Below are 5,744 nucleotides of genomic sequence, written 5' to 3'. Positions count from 1 at the left end.
AGCATACCTCATCTTGGTATTGTGAGAGCAATTTTTACTTCTGTAAAATAAATAAAGTGAGGGGACATATAGTTAAACTTGAAGTGCAAAAATGGTGCTATAACATACAATTCAATTTATAAAATATGTATTAAAATAATGTCCACAGTTTTTGCTTTGATGCTATGGTGCACATCCTCCATAGCTGCACATAAAAACAAAACAAAACAAAAGTCTTCAAATTGTTTAGCAACTTTAAATTAACGTTAATAACAATATACTAAGGAGAAGAAGAAAATTCTTATTGGCACATTCACTTACTATAAGACCAATTTAAACACATACATCCATATACTAAAGCATGTTTGACTTATAAATATAATACTATTAAAATTTTACAACTCTTCGTTTTCCCAAATGACCTATTTATTTATATAAAATAGCACTACTTTCTCAAACAGACTATGTAAGTACTGATTCACCAAAGCATGAGTGGATTCACCTCTATATTCCTTCTTCCTGGGAAATTATGTTCCTTGCCTAATAAGTTTTAATCCAGTATTAGGAAGAAAAAAACTTTTATTCGTATGGTTGCAGTTTAAAGCTTTTGAAAAATTCAATCTAATGTATTTCTAGCAATGAGTCCTATTCTTGGAGCGTTTTTTGGGTCTCAGGCTCATAATCTTCCATATCTTGTTGTTACTTTACCGTATGGGACGATGTTCCTTTCAAAGCATATGTAACTAGACTTCTTATCCAATAGAGTAAATAAGACATGAAAAGTCATTCAAAGGCAGAGGTATGACTTACTTTTCATCATTTTACCACCAGAAATTAATACTTTCTTTTCATTCTGACTAGATGGCATCATTTGGATACAACTTTGAGTTTAAGCTGGAGTTTACAGCCTAGCTGATTCATGTTCAGAAAGTATGGAAGATAGTTCATAAAGAGATGGAAGGAAGGAAGGGAGGGAGGGAAGAAGGGAGAGATAGAGGAAGAATGGAAGGGAGGGAGGGAGGAAGAATGGGAGAAAGGAGAGAGAGAAGGACAGGGATGGAGGAGGAATGAAAGAGGAAGAGAAAAAGGAATGAAGGAGGGAGAGAAAAAGGAATGAAGGAAGCCAGGAGGGAGAGGGAGGGAGGAGAGAAAGGGAGAAAAATGTTAATCCCAGCCTTCCCAGGAAACAACCATGAGGGTGCCCATTCTTCCCTGAGGTTGCCTCTTTAGTCTCATTTTTTTTGGTAAAATACTTATTATTCATACAAAATGATTCTAATAAAAATCTGCTTTTGTCCATTACCCAGAAAGTTGCAGAGATGTACATTCTCGCCAAGTGACTAAATCATTTTAGTGGTTGTTTAGCTCCAGTTGGGTTGCAGCAGGTTTGCTTCTCCAACCCAAGTGAAAGAACAACATGCTTCAGAAGGTGTGCCTATCCTACTTGGTGCCATTTGTTATGTACATTTTTTCCAGTCCATTCCAGAAATGTTGATGAGCTAGCCAGGACCATAGATGCTTTTAAATAATTGTTGCAGAAGCACACATGCATAGCTCACAAATGGTGGACTAAACTTTAGAGTTATTACTGGATGTCATATAATCTTGCAGAAAACTTGCTCACTTATTTTTTTCTACCTGGCAAGATTGGGGTAATTTTTAACAACTTCACTAGTATATGTTTTACCAGAACCACCAAAGTCTTTCTAAAATTTTAGGGTAATGTAAGGGAATATTTTGCTTCCAAAATCATACAGCTTTCAGAATATCCACTGATATCATAATGGCAGTCTATGTAATTTCTTAGACATCTCTCAAAATAATAAAAAATTGACAAATGTTTTAAAAGTGTAAGCCATTTTGTCTTAAAGTATGTTTCATTGCTAATTATAAGCCCAATTTATTTGGATCCACCTACCTCCTAGCACTTTGGCCATTTCCCAACAAAGAGCCATGGCTGCCACCGCTATAGCCTTGCTGCTTTACGCCACTGGTTCTCAAGGCCTCCTTCTGGAGAGAACAGGGCTCTGATACAGCATTCATGCTACAGAGGACACATTGGCTCAAGAGCTCATGTTCATGCCATTTGGATAGGAGGATCTGACTTCTTCCATCACTCACAGACTCAAATGAAACTTTTCACTGAGTTAAAAAGTCTAGATTTTCCAGGAGCTGCATTAGGGAAATCAAAAACTCAACTTGAAAGCACAGAGGTACTAAGATGCCATGAGGCAAAATTTGACCAATGAGAAACAAGAAATGAAAGGAGGCTAGCAGATAAATGTGTTTCCCTTTGTTGCCAGACTAACTGGTCCAATGACTGAAAGACAGTACATGACGTTTTTAAAGCTGTTTCACCTGCTCCAGCAAACTGCCTGGTTTTCTTCAGAGGCCATGGCTAACTCAATAATGAATCATATTATGTTTGTTTTGCCTATTTCCTTGCTTCACTTCCTTTTCCCCCTCACTTATATTCCTATGGTATATTAGTCTATTCTCACGCTGCTAATAAAGACATACCCAAGACTGAGGAATTTATAAAAGGAAGAGGTTTAATGGACTCATAGTTCCACATGGCTGGGGAGGCCTCACAATCATGGCAGAAAGCAAATGAGGAGAAAAGTCATACTTTACATGGTGGCAGGCAAGAGACTGTGTGCAGGGAAGCTTCCCTTTATAAAACCATGAGAACTCGTGAGACTTCTTCACTATCACAAGAATGGCACAGAAAAATCCGGCCCCATGACTCAGTTCACCCAGGCCGTCTCACAACACATGGGGATTATTACAATTAGAGGTGAGATTTGGGTGGGGCAACAGAGCCAAACCATTTCACATGGGATTATAGCTCCCAAGAAAGCATTAGCATATAAGCTTTGCAGCACAGGTACTAGAGGTATTATTATATTTCCTAAATAAGGAAACAGAAGTAGAAAAAATTGAAACTGTAGGTAGAAACAGAAGTAGAAAAGGTTGAAATTGAAGGTAGTAGAAGAACAAGGTGTAGAGTGTAACTCTCCAGGCTTCAACTTTGATGAACTTTTCTTTACATAATGCACCCTCTAAATATAGATGAGCAAAGAGAAGATTCAAGAAAATAAAATCAACTTCTGAGTCTTAAAGATTCCATTTATTATGTAACTATAGTCAAATTTACTGGAGAGCTATACAAGCTGCATTCCACTTCACAGGTCGGCACTGTCTTTTCCTGTCCCATCAACTGAGAGGCCCAAAACAAGTCTATGAACATCCTCCTCTCTTATGGGCGGTATAAGGCACTATTCTTATCTGACATAATAAAAAGGAAGACAGAAATCAGTGGGATATGGTACTTCTGAGCACAACCATGACTTCTGCTTTTTTAAACCTTGAGTATAATAATTCATGTCAGGGCCGGGCGCGGTGACTCACGCCTGTAATCCCAGCACTTTGGGAGGCCAAGGCGGGTGGATCACGAGGTCAGGAGATCGATACCATCCTGGCTAACATTGTGAAACCCTATCTCTATTAAAAACACAAAAAATTAGCCGGGCGTGGTGGTGGGCACCTGTAGTCCCAGCAACTAGGGAGGTTGAGGCAGGAGAATTGGTGTGAACCCAGGAGACGGAGCTTGCAGTGAGCCGAGATCATGCCACTGCGCTCCAGCCTGGGCGACAGAGCAAGATTCTGTCTCAAAAAACAAAAACAAGAACAATAAATAATAATAATTCATGTCAGAAATCAAATAACTTCTCCTTCTCCTGGATGCACAGACTTACGCCTTGTAATATAGCCTTTAATTGGAGCCTTAGGTCAGCAAGACTCCAGAATAGGACTGGAGTCTTAGCTGAATAGGACTAATATACACTTTCCGACAGAATATCCTGTAATTCTTTCTGCATTTTTTTCTAGCTCTAACTTTGATTTCATATACAATTCGAATTAATATTTGCTCCAAATTAACTGTAATATATACTGTTATATTTTTCCTGCTCAGATTCCCCGTGCTTGATTCTGATTTAAATGTGTTATTGTGTTTTAGTACTCAACCCTATTGTAATGTTTAAAGAGTATTCCTTAGATACATCATCATGATTTTATTTTAGATACATTCAACATTAGGGAAGAAGAAATGTCTTTTAGAGTTCACTGCTTTGTCTGCTAATTCATAGCCATTTATATTACTGCCTGTTGGTCATTTATTAACTGTGCGTTAACAGTTTGAATTTTTTTCAATCAGATAGCTTGCATAAATACATGTTATAGATATGTTTTCACAGCCTGAACAAATGGCCAATATAAACTGAACCCCTATTTTATGTCCAGCATAGCATTTGGTGTGAGTCACAGAAAACCTTATCAAGAACATGAAGCTTTAATACTCAAAACAAACACATGTGAAGCCATAGCGAAAATAAATACATGTATTCAAATGCTAAATGTTGTGGTAATAGACTTATTTTTCATCTTAATATGGAATATTAATAATTATTTTCTCTGTCATTGCTTCATAACCTCATTGAGACTGAACTCATCTATAGAGTCAAGCTAATCTTGAAGAACACTGTCTGCTTTTGTGAAATAAGCTTTCATTTTCTGAAATTTTAGTTTTAAATTACGTACTAAACAATTGGTATAAATAGTTCTGCAAAATCTTTATCTAATACAGTGTTCTTTATCACCTTATGATCTCAATTTTGATAGGTAATTCACAGTTTTATAAAATTCTGGAAATATTCTGGGAAAAAAGTGTGCTGATATGAATATAAATTTCACATTAAAACAATGTTATAATGTTTTCTTAAATATATAAACTACATCAAAATAGTAGTATGATGATGATAATGATAATCCCAAGAACGTTTATTTTGTACTTTGTACTTTTTTCTTTTTACTTTGGACATTATCCAAAGCCAGATCACCTTTGTGGTCTTTACTTAGAGACTTTTTGTTTGGTTGTTTTATCAGTTTTGGTTTTTAGTTGGTTGTGATAATGTATAATAGCACTTCTCCCAAAAGTTGCCAGATCAGTGTTCAATGTCAATATATGTTAGTGATTTTACAACATACAGAATCCTGTTATAGTCAATTAAAAAGTATTCTCCAAGAATATTTTTGGGTCTTTACTGCAAATACAAACTGTGATGATTAATTTTGTGTCAACTTGACTGAACCACAGGCTGTTCAGATATTTGGTCAAGCATTATTCTGGGTATTTCCACGAAGTTGTTTTTGAATGTGGTTAACATTTAAATTGATAGATTCAGTAAAGCAGATTGTCCTCTCTAAGGTGCGTGGGCCCCATCCAATCAGATCAAGGCCTAAGGAGAACAAAAAAGCTGATTCTCCCCCATGAAAGAGAGAATTCCTTCTTCCTGTTGCCTTTTTACTGGTTCTTCAGCTTTTTTTCTACCTTTTGAACTGAGCTGAAACATCAGCTTTCCTTGGAGCTTGAGTCAACCAGCTTTTGAACTGGAACTACATCATTGACTGTTCTCATTCTTAAGATTTGGACTCAGACTGGAACTATACCATCATCTTTCTTGGATTTCAAGCTTACAAATTCACCCTGCAGCGCTTGGAACTTGCCAGCTTCCCTAATTGCATGAGCAATCATATATATATATTTTTTTCTCTCTCTATACAATTATATATAAACATACAGAGAAATATATAGAGACCTATATATTTCTCCCTATGTAAAAATATATACAGAAATATAAATATATAGAGAGAAATATATATTTCTATATATACTTATATTTCTATATTTATATTTCTATTAT

This window comes from Rhinopithecus bieti, unplaced genomic scaffold (assembly GCF_001698545.2).
Source record: "Rhinopithecus bieti isolate Rb0 unplaced genomic scaffold, ASM169854v2 scaffold_11404, whole genome shotgun sequence".
NCBI classification, from domain to species: domain Eukaryota; kingdom Metazoa; phylum Chordata; class Mammalia; order Primates; family Cercopithecidae; genus Rhinopithecus; species Rhinopithecus bieti.
The sequence above is the reverse complement of the archived record's forward strand: the minus strand, read 5'-3'. Positions refer to the sequence as shown.